Raw genomic sequence first — 15526 nt, 5'->3', positions numbered from 1 at the left:
ATCTGATTCTACAGATGTGCAACTCAATTACTCAAAATGTAAATGATAGTGAAGTTTTTGAACGATCTGGCTCATTGAACTGTGGCACAGGGTCAGAGAAACAACATTTATAGCACATTAAATCCTTATCATAGTCCAAAATGTGAGTGAAATGATTGCAGACACAGTCATTGGCATAATGTGTGCTCTTATCATTTCTACAACAACCAGCCATTTCCAGAAGAGTCTCTCTCTGAAAGGGTCCGTGTCCCTTAAAACATAACCTATGACAGTGTGTTTATAACGTTCAGTAAATCAAATCACCAGGTCTATTGACTTATGCCACAAACATGCTTTTGTTTTCTTGTGTTCCTGATGTTAACATTAGCCCTTGTGAAAAGTGTTGATTCCTTATGTTTGTTAATTGCTTGAGCAAATAGCTTACGCCCTAACGACCCATTGTGACGGGGTCATAAGAACTAGTGATGGAAAGTTCAGCTATTTTCTGAGAGCCGGCTCTTTTGCCACTGCTCCCAAAGAAGAGCTGGCTCTTTCTGCTCCCGTATGGCTCTTTATCATTTATAGCGTGATATTTTAACCCAACTCCTTTTAATTGTCGTACTCAGTCAGCCACAGCGTCTGTCCCCCTCTCTGCTTTCACATAATAGTATGGTCGTAGTAAATCCTCACATGTGATTGGCCACATGGAGTGCCCATCAAAACAAAGTCCTCACGCGAGTAGAGATGAACAAGCAAAAGGAAAAAAAAAATAGTGGGGAGCCTGCTCTAACTCTATAGGAATCGGCTCTTCTGATTCACTACCAAGACTCAGCTCTCAGAGCCAGCTCTTTTGTGCATGACACATCACTAATCAGAGCCCTTCAGCACTGAGCACAGACCGTACCCACAAGACTGGAGGGTACGGAGAAGGAGCAGAAACACATCCAACAAACACTCAAGACATGTGGAAAGGCGCGGAAATATATCTCAGAAATGACAGAAAGGAGAACAACAAGAGGAAGAAAACCGTCATTCCCTACGTGGCTGGTGTATCGGAGAAACTCTGTGTTCCAGTTTATTTCAAACCCAGTAATACACTTAGGCAAATACTGGTCCATCCCAAAGACAAAACACCCAGGCAGATGCTGTTCAGTGCAGTGAGGGATGTACAGACTTGTACATTGTGGAAACCTAACAACCCATCCACAAAGGCATGTACCAACACAGGAGAGCCAGCTCATCAGGAAATAGCTCGGAGGTCCACCTACACCTGAAGGACAAAGGACACTCCTTTGAAGATAACAACTTCCAAACCTTAGCCAAAGAAGACGGATGGTTTGAAAGAGGAGTAAAGGAAGCCATCTATGTCAGACTGGAAAAACCTACTCTGATCAGATGAGGTGGACTGAGATATAATCTACCATCAATTTACAATACAGTCCTAAGTTCTGTCTCCAAGAAGTTTCACCTCCATTCACAGAGTGGACCTCTGACTGAGAATGGGTCATGAGAGCACCAGTCATAGGGAAAGAGGACAGGGACAAACAGTCCCACCTCAACGACAGGTAAGTATCGAGCCGTTAATGGACACTAGTTGTACCAGTTTCTGGTCGTTAACAGAAACACGTTAAGCAACCAGACCCTTAGAACTGAAGAAGCTATACTCAGATGAGTGGTGAAATGTCTTCTCAAAAAACTTTACAAGTCCAGTTGCCTTTTTTAAATGCTTTTTGGATATACCATGACCTGGACGACTGAGAACCTTCACAGACCCAGTTTCAAAGCGTGAAACTTCTTGAGGACACAAGTTAAGACTGTAAATTGATGGCAGTCCACCTCCTCTGTTCAGAGAAGTTGTTTCTGATTTGACATAGATGCCATCCTTTACCCCGCTTTCAAACCATCTGTCTTCTCTGGCAAAAATGTGGACATTGTTGTCTTCAAAGGAATGTCCTTTGTCCTTCAGCTGGCTCTCCTGTGTTGGGTGTTTGTGGATGGGTTGTTTTGTTTCCTCAATGCACAAGTCTGCACATTCCTCACTGCACTGAACAGCATAATCTACATTGCTCTGTTTTTGCCTGTATTTTTGGATGTTAATGTTGTACACAATTTACAATTTTTCATATTTACTATATTGGTCTAGCCTGGAGGCCAGCCTGACTTCTCCCGTCCACAGTCACTCCGTCTAAGATCAGCTGGGCCAATCAAATCAGACACACTGTCATTCATGCCTGAGCGTATTATGCACATCTGTCCGTCTCCAGTCTTGTGCAAAGTGCAGTGTGTATTCTCAGTGGGCAGCACGTGTATTTCCCTGGGTTTGGAGTTGCATTTGTTCAGTGGTTCTGATTAGTTGTAAGACTATGCAATTGCATGCAGAGGCATTTCATTTTCTGTTTATCAGTTGAAACAGACCTAATAATGGCCGTAATAATCCAAATTACTTATGTTTTAGTATTAATGTTGAGTATTTTATCCAAACATACCTAATAGTTGAATTTGAATATTGCATTAAAGTCTAAGAAAAGTAGATTGATAAATATTCAAACCCAGATTTAAGCCCAGCTTCATTGTTAATGAAAAACAGGCTTCTCTGGGCCTTAGACCAAATAAACGATTTGCATGTTTTGATGTGCACATATTTGTACTTTAAAAAAGATCCATATCTCTTTGATTTAAACATGACTTCAATATTCTTCTCCTGAAATACACTATGTCATTATGTTTTAAATTACTTCATGAAAGTCCAAGGTAACGATCATCTGGCTCCAGTGTAGACGGTTGCACAAGAATAGAAAAAAATAAAAATAAAACACAGTTAAAAGCACATGTGGATTATATAATATCTTGAGTCTGGCTAATAAACACGATCACTTTGCCCACAAATCTCTCCATATTCCCGTTTAAGGACAACCACCTGCCAAAGCCAGCTTTGAAAAAAATATGGCACAACACAAAACAGGCTACTCGGAGTTGCTTAACCCAACAATCCTCAAATTTTCAATGGAGAATAGTGACGTAGCATCTGCGGCAAATTCACTGGACGGCCACATAGAATCAACAAGTTATTCTTAGATGTTTTTGTAGAGAAAAATTAAAGTTTTGTCCACATTGCTCGAGAATGGCGTTTAGGACTGCTTGACGAAATATGAGATGTGGTCACCAGATGGCTGTTAACGTATAACTGAAGATTATTAGACCCATTATTTCCATTTGATGCTATTAAACTGTATGAACGTGGCATGGTTCCTCCAATGACTGCTGGATTTCATGCACTTTATATTTTATGTGCTTTTCTGATTTATGTGCTTTCATCAGGTCATTTCATGTGTGTGATTTAGTGTTTTTGTCGTTGTTGTACAGCACAAGTATATTTTTTTTCATTCGCTGTACTAGTACTACTCATGTAAACTATTAATTACCTATTGGAGGGGTGTCAAAGTAGCGTATTAACCTATAAATAACCACAACTCCAAATGTTTCCCTTTGTTTTTGTGCAAAGAAGTACAAGTACGTTATGAAAATGCTTATATTTAATCAACTGTACTATTACAAAACATGAAATGAACAACCGGACAACTATTGCAAAAGTGCAGTTCTAGGTCTCAGTGTTGTGTTATGTCCACATCTCTTAGTAAAACTGTATGAAACCTAAGAAAAAGTGTTGCTGTTATTGGAAAAATTGCAGTCAGTGTCTTCAATGTAATTTTTGCACTTTGCAAATTCATCCTGTGGGCCAGATTTGACCCTCTGGCGGACCGGTTTTGGGCCGTGGGCCATATGTTTGACACCTGTGACCTATTGATTGCACTGATGCATTGATTGTACAGGAACTTATAGTGACTAGCACAACATTTGGATATGAAAGTATTTGTAGTTTTAGTGCACTTCCAGTACTAAACCTCCAGTGTTTGCCCCATACTTCTGGACAGGTCCTTTTGTGCTATTCAAAAAATAAAAAAATAAATAAATGAATAGTGATTCTTTTTCCAGAAACTCTAACCTTTTATCCTACTTACTTTCAAATGTTTCTTGAAGATGTCACTCTCAGTCTGACATTAATACATTCTCTCAGCATTCACCACTGTCTGCTAGTATGTAGGATCTTAACATAAAAAAAAAGTTATAGACAGTTTGACCACAACCAGCTGCAGTCTCATATTTTTCCCAAATTCCACGGCTGGCTCGCATCGCAAGAGGGATCAGCCGCATACAACAACTTCCCAGGCAGAAGGTCCAACACTGGCAGGTGGATAGAAAAGATTTTGTAATTTTTACGGAAAATACATAAAGCTCTCTGACAGAAAGGACTACAGGATCCAGTATTTGGATTATTGTCTCTTTGCACATCAGCAAGACAACAACGTAACTGACAGGACATTAATTTTATTTTTTGAACGCTTTAGATGCAGCTGTACCATTGACCTGGTGACTTGTTTTGATTTATTACCTGACAACTGACAGCTCTTGTGAGCTGACGAAAGGACACCTGAGGATATGATATTCACAGGCTTCAACACCTTTCATTACCTGGGCCAACCCTAAAACTGTGAGATGCCTTACGTGCCGTGAGCCGTTGCTTGGTTGACACACAGTGAGGGTATTCAGAAACCTACTGAAAGAGTTATAGCCCACAGCCAATCAATATTTGTGCTTTTTTATTGTTCTTTTTCAGAGTAGAAACACGTTTGCAGCTGTGAAGTGTTATTCAGAACAACCAAGAATACTGTGGTCATTTTTTTCTAAATAAAGAGTTCAGAAAGTCCAGCATGACGTTTGAATTAGCATTCTGCTTTTCTCTGGAGCACCATCTTCTTTATATTGCACACATATACTGGTGGACTGTTATAACACACTTTGTTTTTACTAGATATTTTCCTGCAGTGCTCTTGGCTTGAGTGACACCTGAGAGAATATTTTATATTATTGGGCGAGTTCAGATTGGTTTGTGTAACAGACCTTGCAGAGGTCTGTATGATTATACAGAGAGGTCATAAATGTACATTAGCTCAGTGCCACTGACATGCAGTCACAAACCAACAACCAGCAATATCCAACGATGTCCAGGCATGGGACACTGGAAGCAGTTGCTTTTGGTGTACAACTTTTCCACACTGTTAGTAGGCTGGAACATTAATACTGTATCTGTTAAAAAAAAAAAAAAAAAAAAAAGATTGTTTTTATTGGCAATGCTTTGAGAGCCTTTCTTTATAATAATAGAATATGGTGGCAAAAATGTATTGCTTCATGCAAATAATTTATGATCACAACATGATTAAAAAAGGCTCAACCTGGACCTTATTTCTGGCTTAAAATACGTTCGTTTACTCACCCATGTAACTTTGGTGTCATTTAGAGTCGTTCGGGAGATATTTACATCCGCATATATCCATATAGTGGGAGTGACTGGGGCACCGAAACACAGCCTCTAAATAACGCATTATCTGCCGTGTAACTCGTTCACTTCACCAATATTTTGTTATGATACGCTAGTGCTATGCCCCGTTGAGTCCGGAGTTACCTGTTATCATACCTGGCTCTGTAGATTGACCCACTAACTTCTGACCTGGATGATGTCATCTCTGAGCGCCACGCACACCCGCAACGGTCAGTTGTTTACCTGTAATTTGCTACTGCTAGTTTTTTTGAAACATGGCTGAATATTTTTCCGATTTTGAGGTTGTGGACAACAACTTTGTTTATGATGGACGTCCTTACCATTTTGGGCCAGAGTATACGGATGAGGAGCTCGATGAAAGAAGGATGCGGAGGCAGAGAGAGGAACAGCTGGCCAAAGAACAACAAACCGCTGCATGTCCACGAATAGATAAGAGGTAACTCCGGACTCAACGGGGAATAGCACTAGCGAATCATAACAAAATATTGGTGAAATGGACGAGTTTCGCGGCAGATAATGTGTTATGTAGAGGCTGTGTTTAGGTGCCCCAGTCACTCCCACTATATGGATATACGCGGATCTAAATATATCCCGAATGACTCCAAATGACACCAAAGTTATATGGGTGAGTAAACGATCGTATTTTATGCCAGAAATAAGGTCCAGGTTGTAAAATATGGTAGTTCCCCTTTAAGCTCTGGCCTAACTGCATCGGTGAGAATTGTAAACCCACTCTGACCCTGACGCTGAACAATTTGTATCAGTCATTTCTGACTAGGGGTTATGAGCTCTAAGAACTTACAGGTACTTCTTAAAGGACCTGTAGGAGTTGGCTTGTGCACTGTCCTTAATCGTATGCTGCTGTAACATGGCAACTTTCCCCACTGCGGGTTAAATTAAAGGATTATTGTATTATATTGTATGGTATCGTATCTTAACTTAGTAGTCAAAGTTGAATAGTGTACAATCACCTGTAACAACAAACAGGAGTGTTTTCGTTAGTGGGCCTGCCATGTTGAAAACCTACCATGTATCTTCTGGTCCAGAAAGAATAAAACAAACATGTGCTCTAGGCAGAAGCTTTCGGATTTTTATGAGTAAGCCACCTTGTACACACATGGGAAGGGAAGGGTGGAAGCAACTCAGTTGGTTGCAAACTGCAACCTCACTGCTTGACGCTGCTAAGACCACAATGAGGCGGAACTGCAGGGAGGGGGAGGGGAGAGGAAAATTCAGAGCAAGACGGGGATTGTTTTTTAAATCGTCTCCCGAGGAGAAGTGTTAATGTTGTTGGATTGGGATAAACACACTAAATGTGCCACAAAAGGTTGAGTAACTAATAAACAAGAGCAATAAAAAAAGGAGTACGACAACACACTCCGCCTTCATCTTCTGGTCATTCACAGTGTGAAGTGGGTGTGAATGTCAGATCTTTGGCTTTTTGACAAGTTTATTTTCTGCAACCAACAATGCACTGAATGTAAAAGGTGATGTGTAGCATTATCCAATAAATACCAAATACGTCGATAATTAGGCCTGAATCTTTCCATAAACCCACGATTATTGTGTTTTGAGGCTTTGCAGGAGGTTTTGTGGGTTTGTTTTGTCTGACATAATAACCTGAGTAATGACACCATGAAAACACACTGCAATTATTGGAGGCTCCTAAGATTGAAGTTCAAGTTATATTATGGAAAATGTAGCATGCGGGGAGCTTTCACATGGTTCACAGAACAATCATGGTTCATTATCGGTTGCATAAACAGTAGGAGCTTTGCTTCTGCTGCTGGACGCAGGAGTGGAGAGGCAATATTTTACTCTTTGCTTCCATCAGGAGAAGTTAGCTGGTGGCCAAAAACACTCCCCTTCCCCCTTTACCAGCAGTCTCTAGGAGTCATGAGCCACGTAGATGGGATTCCCTGTGCTTTTCGGGTCCAGATTTCCAGAGTGCTATTTCCTCTCACAGTGGTAGAGCAACGGTCTGGTTCTTAGCTTTGTGTGTTTTCTCGTCAATGTGGGGATTCAAAGTCCGCAGTTACACACAAAACTGTGAACAGGGTCATATTTTGATCAGCCAGCCGAGTGAATCATAGTGAATCATTAATTATATAGCATAAGAAATACTAAGATTCTTTATCTAAGTTGTTTGCTCTGGAAGGAAACACTTTAATGGCACATGCAGTTATTAGTTTTTCAAGCATGGTTCAAACCCACAGAGCTTTATTTCTTTTAGTTTCCCAAGAACAGGATTATGTATGTCAAGCTGGAATCACAGGAGAATGTGTAGATAATGCACACGCGAGCCTATTTCAAATTTTCCATAATGCCCCGTATAGCGAAGTCAATAAAAAGAAATGACTAGAGCCTGCAGGCGGGATGAAATAATGTGAGGGATGGGTCCATGCGGAATCGAACATGTTCTAGACATTTCTTATGAAAATACTCGGTGCGGAATGATCATTTGATTTAGATTACATAAGTTGCATTTTTGGTTGTGGACGTCAAACTGGTTGTGATGACTGAAAGTCATTCTTGTCTTTACATGCATCGTTGTAGCAAAACCTCCCCACTTAAACAGATAAATGTGAAAACAACCTTAAGCTCTCCACATTCATCATACTGCCCTGTCAAGGTCAATTGGCCAAGTAAAGTAACAAAAGACTAATTACATTTTTGACTTGAGGTGGGACTTGAATCAACCACTGAAGCTGTCAAGAGTTTAAAAAGATTGATGGTGAGGTTTGAGATGTTAACTGTGAAGTATTATATTCTTCACACTGGCAAAGGAAAGTGTATTAAAACTTTTCCTGTGGGTTTATGGGACAGGCTGGGAAGTCACGACTGAGATAACGGCTAAAAATGTAATGTGACGTGAATCCAGTGGTAGAAAGGAAAAAGCCCTGCATTCACAATCGCGCTTTAGTAAAAGTACAAAAGTATTAGCATCAAAATGAAGCTATAATCGTTGCCAGGTGAATCTTTAATCGTTTACATTTTATATTTCGCAGTATACCATGCTTTTAAATCTATTGCGTGTGGGGATGTTTCCACTCTAGTGCACTGTTAGCAATGTGTTTTATGTCACTGAGCCTACGGCAACTACAAGTATGGCGGCGCATACGGCAAAGAAATGAGAATTATGAATAAAGAATCTATGAATGCACCGTCTCTGGTGGTCAGAGAAGGCCCAAGAGAAATTTCTGATCCTCGAGATGTGGAAGAATTATGGTATAAATGACAAGAGGAGACTCAAATACAGTTGCCTGTATTCATACATTATACGTATATGTAGACAGTGTTTGTGTAACTAATCTTACTGCCAGAAGGGGGAGACAAAGGCGTCTTCACGTAATTCTTTTCTTTCTATTTTGTTTTTAGGACCAAACATGCAAAATTAGCAGTCTGTTAATATGTTCATTCATTCATCTTCTGTAACCGCTTGTCCTGTGAAGGGTCGCGGGGGGTGCTGGAGCCTATCCCAGCTGTCATCGGGCCCAGTCGGCCCATCGATTCAAACCCGGAACCTTCTTGCTGTGAGGCCGCCCCCTGTTAATATGTGTTCATCTTTAATGTTCCAGATGGTAATGGTGGGTGTCATTTTATTAATGTATATACTGTTGGGTAGGTGCAGCACAGTTCTATTTAAATAAATAATCTGCAAAGTATAAATAGAAAATAGAAAAAAAATAAATAAATTTGCCTCCAAAATGTAATGGAGCAGATGTAGTGTTGCCTTCTAATGGTGTTGAGATCTTATGGATGCCCCATTCTTATGGCATTCACAACCAAAAAAGTCGAAATTTTCAGTAACGTCCGAGCTCACGAGCTGTGACCATTGGGTTGTGACGTGTTTGCTGCGTTTCAAAAGTGGTAAAGGTGGATAAGTGAATATCTTGCACCAGCAGTTGTCTAGCAGGGGTGTCCTCGGATGACCACCAAGGGTTTTGTAGTCTATACACGACTTCCCAGGTCAGAACCAAGAGCTCTTGAGTTCCCTTTGAAGGCAGCAAAAGTAGCAGAGAATGGAAAAGTACCTTAAAAGATCCTGAAACAGCGACTGGCAGGCCATAGGGTTGCGGGGTACGCAGTGCATTACAATGCGTTAACATCACATCCTTCCGTGTTATCTACACACCATTTCACAAAATTTATTACATTTTTTAATAGCTTGTTTTCAAAACTCTGTGTAGAAAATGAGCGGTTTCACTTGTCGCCTTGAGAAAAAGACAATATAGCAGAGCCCCACCTGAATGCAGCAAATGAATTCCTCTATCTGCGCTGGCATGCAGAACACATCTATGCTCTCCTCACTTGGAAACGTAGCCAAAAGGGCCGTGAGTCATGATGTGTCAAGGCAAGCGATGGCACAAGACTGTGGTTCTGTTATCTTTATGCAAACTTAATGCTCATGTTTTAGTAGTAGCGTGCATCTTTATGTGACAAATTACAAAATAACCATCACATCTAAATATAGTTTAAAAATCAAGACGCCTTAATACGTTCCTGATTTTTCTGTCGCCCGGATCAGTTGCTGGCTGTGTTGATGTTTATGTAGCAGACCCAATATGTTTGGCTCTCTTTCCGCTCCTCGCTGCCAGTGATATTTTACCGTCTTGGGAATCCGCCGCACTGACGTCTTGCATGTGTTTGTGAAGCTTCCATCACTGGCTTTGTCATTAGCGCGCCTCATCCACTCCAACACTCCTCCAGTATGGTCTGTGTCTTTAGGTTCCCACATGCATGATAGTCGACATGCAAATCTGGCCCTGTGGGAGCAGAACCTCAGCCATGACGGTAGAAAATGATGCATGCGGAGCAAATTGTAATGACTTCAGACTGGCTGGAAGCAGCACCATTACACGTGTCTATGTTTGTAGAGCTCTGTCAGAAACAGTTTAGATTATGGACATTAGTGAAGGAAGAAGACAACTTAGCAACTGGCAAGTGAAAAAAATGACTTGCCTCTGTGGGCTGAAAGTGTAAACATCTTTCCTAAATATAATGTAGCTGCAACATTACTTCTGCAAAGATATGCTTTAGCCTGAGAATATTTCCTAACCACATGGATACAGTTCAGTAGTTGAGCCATGCGCAGCCAAAACTGAAGCTGCCACTCCCTTCAATCTTCTTAATTAGACAATTACAAAAAATGGGAGAACACATGCAAGAAGCAACAAGTTGAAAAATTAAGTTTAATTTGCGTTTGAAGGATTAATACCAAGGGAAATGTGTGAACCCTGAACTACTGTATGGCCAGGCTCAACTACTTCCCTGCGCTGAATTTTTAAAGGTTGCATACCTTGGTTTTGTGCAAATGACTTCACCTTTTCAGCCGCACTTTTTGTTTTTTTTACCTCGCTCGTTTCTCCTGAGGTAATGTGGTCGAGCATGTACGGCCGTCAGAGTGCTGAAGGGGCTTACTATAGCCTCTGGTATAGCTAATAAACTTTAACAGCTGGGTGATTTATTTATTAACGTTTTGCCTACTGCGAGGGAGCGCTTAAAAGTTTACCTTCATGTTATACTGGGTCACTTCTATTATAACGCTGTTTCGGATTAACCGGGCCATATTTAACACAATTTCACATCAGTCGCAGCGGTTAAACTGGGGACAGAGTGTTTTTTTTTTCCTTGTTTCACCTCAAAGATGATAGCTCCACTCTCTCTTTGCAGCTTGTTGGAGGCAGAAAAGAACAGGATCTCTCTGCTCGTAAATCACCGGGGGAGGCAGATTTACTGGGAATGGTGATACAGTTCCATTTTCTTAGTTTTTTTTTTCTTTACTTTAAAAAAAAACACACACCAGCATCCATGTGGATGTCAACCAAGAACACTGAGCATTTGTTAAAACAGAAAGCAGAATGGGTACAGTTAGAGTTAGTGAACCTCTTTCAGACTATTTCAGTGTCCTCAAACTAAATCTGAGGAGTTTAAAGTGAGCTCAAGAGATTTGCTGATATGATCCAAAGCTCGTCTGTTGTTTCTCGTTGCCGTCTGTGTGTCATGATTAATGCAGCCTCTCCGGATCTCAAAAAAGTGTTTTAAAATTAATGCGAGTCACGAGACTCAAGGATTTTTACTTGATAAGCTCTTATTCCAAACACTTTTGCCTGATACGCTCCTTGAGCATATTCAGTCTTATGACCCAAAGAATTATTACATCCCATTTACTATCCTGACATGTTAGCTGCTAATTGTCCAAACAAACCAAAAAGGCTCTTTTCATTCTGAACAGGGTTTTTGAGGGATACAGCTTTTCCTGAAACCGCAGTGACTTATTGCAGCCGGTGTATCCTTCCACTTTGAGGCCACATATTTATGAGCCTCAGTGGAGGATTGAGAGGAAACTGTGACTTGAGGCTCTGATGTCTGTTAGAAAAATGCATTAATTCATATGGGCATCATTAGTGGTGCACAGGAGGTATAGATTCACTGAAAAACATCAAAATGTGGGACAGTGGGTCTGTTTTTCCCATCAGCTTCGGGTTGTTGCGCTTTTTTTTTCAAGATTCAAAGAGACACCATCTGTTTTGACACTGGTGTTAACTGGAATCGTCTGTTGTCCACCTCCCACACATTTTTCTTTTTGTTTTTTTTGGTCCTGGGTGGACACTTTCCATCCGGTGTTGTTGTTTATAGAGTTCATTCATGGACACTCTCAGCTGTTGCATGGACATGAAACATGGGATTAATTTATCAGTAATGTTATTTTATGGTATTTCTATATAGTTTAAACTAAATAGCTTTTCCCGTCTAGGTAACTTCCATTATAAAGAGGTCTAGACTCTAGCATCACTTGCATGGAACAACTTTATTAGACCGATGCGTTTCGGCTCGTGGCCTACATGGATTTGATGACTGTTAAAGGCCATGTCGGTCTAATAAAGTTGTTCCATACACTGCAAGTGCTGCTGGAGTCTTTCTACAAGACCCCTTTCTACAATTTCTTTTCCTCCTCCATGCACCTTGACGTTGCACCAGTCATATAGTTTATTTCTAGTTAACTTCAGTCACATTGTACTGCAGAGCCATAGCTGGCTTTTCATGTTGCCAGCTCATTTAATGGATTTGCCTGCGGACCTATAAATCGGTTGATGCAGACATTAATCTCCTTGGACGTGGAGCAGCTCATGCAAATACTAAAAGAAAACGTCAGTATCACTAATGCTGATTGGCAGGATTCATTATATGTGGTACAGTCACCTTTAAAACGCTAATATTAGAGTTACATTTAAATGATTTGAATGCCATTAACAGACTGATTAAGGCTGGTTCTGAGATAACCCTGATCATCCTCTCTGCCATATAACAGACAGACAATGGAGCACCTCCTCCAAAAGGCTCAGACAACTTTATTGTCTCACGTTAAAGGACATCTTTCGTGCCACAAGCCATCAGTCTGTACAACTCCACATCTGTGTGTGACAGAAGATGCTGGACTTCTTGTTCCTGTCACATTTTGCACATGGTTGTTGTTTTCTTTTTATTTCATTACAATTTCACATAATTTTAAACATTCAGTACCTTTATTATTCTAGTAAATATTGTGTATATAGATTTTTCTCTCATTATGCATTGTGTACTGTGTCCTCAGTGCTTGTACACTGCTGCTGCAACAGTGAAATTTCCCAGTTTGGGATAATAAAGCATCTATCTATCTATCTATCTATCTATCTATCTATCTATCTATCTATCATGACTGACCACTTATGTGCCACCTATGCTATGTTTCACAGATAAAGAAATAAAGAAAAGCTCTTTTTTTTTGGTCAAACAAGCAGGCACTGGTTTGCACAGGTGAAATAAATACCTGATCAAATTGCCGACACACACCTCACTTGCTTCACTCCTCATATTTTCCTCTGACCCACATCCTGCAGGAGTTTTAAAGAAATACCAAACATTGAGCCATATCATTAGCTGATGCGATCGTCAATCACTTTTGACCGTACAGTATTTATTTCCAGATCATAATAATATGCAAACACCATAGAAGAAGTTATGGAAAGAATTTTAACTACGTCTGAAGCGAAAGTGAACTAAAGTATAGAGCAATATATACATACAACAATAAATTATTAACAGGAGTTTATCCATATGAAATAGTAAAAAAAAAAAAGGATCACACAAAGAACAAGAAAATTAACAAGGATATAAAAAGTGTGTGATGTATGAGTGAGTAAAAGTAATGGCATGTTTTGATCTGCACAGTGATTAAACTGAAGACCAGCAGTCTCGCAAAACACGAGGTCAGGCAAAGGGAAACTGGGGCAAAACAATTTTATTATCTTTTTCTTTTTTGGGGGGAGCAAAATGAACATTATATAAGCTAATAGTGGTAAAGTAGAAGAGATCCACAGCCTGTGAAAGTAAGCAGAGCTGTGCAATGATTACAGGTTTCAGTGCCAAATTCTTCCATTGCAAACATTTATGGAGGTCTAACTGCATGTTTATCTACAATTCATGCACCAAAACTAGGAGAGAATCCAAAATCAAAAACTCCCTAAAAATACAGCTTACTGAGCTGAAATTACTTGAGTAACCGAGGCGCAACAAAACCAGTGAACCACATGCATATCATTTGGATGTTGGCTGGGAAGATTCCCGTTTATCACACCCTTATCATCTCTTTCAGTAACACTCAAGTCTCCTCAAACAAAGAATGCAAACAGCCTGTTTCTGGTTAAATTCAGTTTGATGCTGCTTCTTTGCATGTGGATGACTGTTCACGGAAAACCAAAACTGAACCGTAGTAATAACAAGAGGTTAAAATGTCATCCTGGAGCGTTTCTACCATTCTCTTTTACTCTGTGCAGCTAAAGAAGTAACTATTGGTTGTTGACTTGGCCTACCAAAGTATGCATTACTTGGATTGTTGAGGCTATTTTGATGTTTTCTGGCAAAAAAAAAAGAAAAAAAAAAAGAACGAAACAAAAAAATAAAAACAACGTTACTGTGACCGAACCACATGAATGATTCTATAGGTTTAAACAACATCAATCTTCCAAAATGTTGAAGGGCACATGTGTTCCTCATATGTTGAACCGGCATGAAAGAGAGAAGACATGTATTACCAGCCTGTTTCGTGACAGACACTGGCTGTAGTTAAGCTCACCAGGAGTAAATTTACAACTTCCTTATGGAGATTTGTCTGGTAAAATAATCAACAATGTGTAGACATGCCATGTATTTGCTGTATAGTTATTACAAGTCAGATGGTTGACAAGTGATACAACAAAGGAGCAGAGTATTGTGCACATATGATACACTCATTCATTCATTTTCTGTAACTGGATGGCCGTAGGGGGGCTGGAGCCTATCCCAGCTGTGATTGGGTGAGAGCACACCCTGGACAGGTCGCCAGTCTATCGCAGGGCTAACACAGAGAGACAGACAACCATACTATGGCCAATTCAGAATCACCAATTAACCTAACCTACGCAGACACAGGGAGAACATGCAAACTCCACACAGAAAGGTCCCAGTCGGCTGATGGATTCCAACCCAGAACCTTCTTGCTGTGCCTCCCACACATGATATAATAACCTGCAAAATGAATCATAAGCTGTGCATGCACTTGCTACATAATTAAATACAGAAAACTGTGAATTTGTTCCAAAGAAAACGATCCAATTTTTTATTCATTTTGACTTTTATTGAATTAATATGCAAAACAGTGAACATGTAATTGACCAAAAATACACATGTGCTAGTATTTCTAAGAGCTTGAATTCTTTTATAAACATGTTTTGCATGTGATAAGAACATGTAATTGGGTGTGACGGATCCAAGACAGTGTATGAAAGCCTTTGTGTACTGAATCCAAATGTGCGTAGTGTGTCCGGGTCTTGTCCCAGGCACTGTGGCATCTGTGCAGGTATGTGTCAAGCCCACAGCGACTGTCACAGAAAAAGCTGGTGGCAGCCAGAACGTAAAACTGAGACATGAAAGAATGTGAGCAAGTGACTTCTTGTTAATTATGCATGCTCATTTGCACGGCTGGCTTTTAAGGTCTGCTGCCTTTTCTGTTTGATGGCTTAAAAATAGGCAATTTAATGGTCATTAGTGGCACATTTATACGAAGCTGTAGGCCTAATCATTCCCGGGCTTGGGTGAAATGTTTAAATTATGAGGGCTGTGAAAGGTTTT

This window comes from Chelon labrosus, assembly GCF_963514085.1.
Source record: "Chelon labrosus genome assembly, chromosome: 13".
Taxonomy (NCBI): Eukaryota; Metazoa; Chordata; class Actinopteri; order Mugiliformes; family Mugilidae; genus Chelon; species Chelon labrosus.
Note: the sequence above shows the minus strand (reverse complement) of the source record.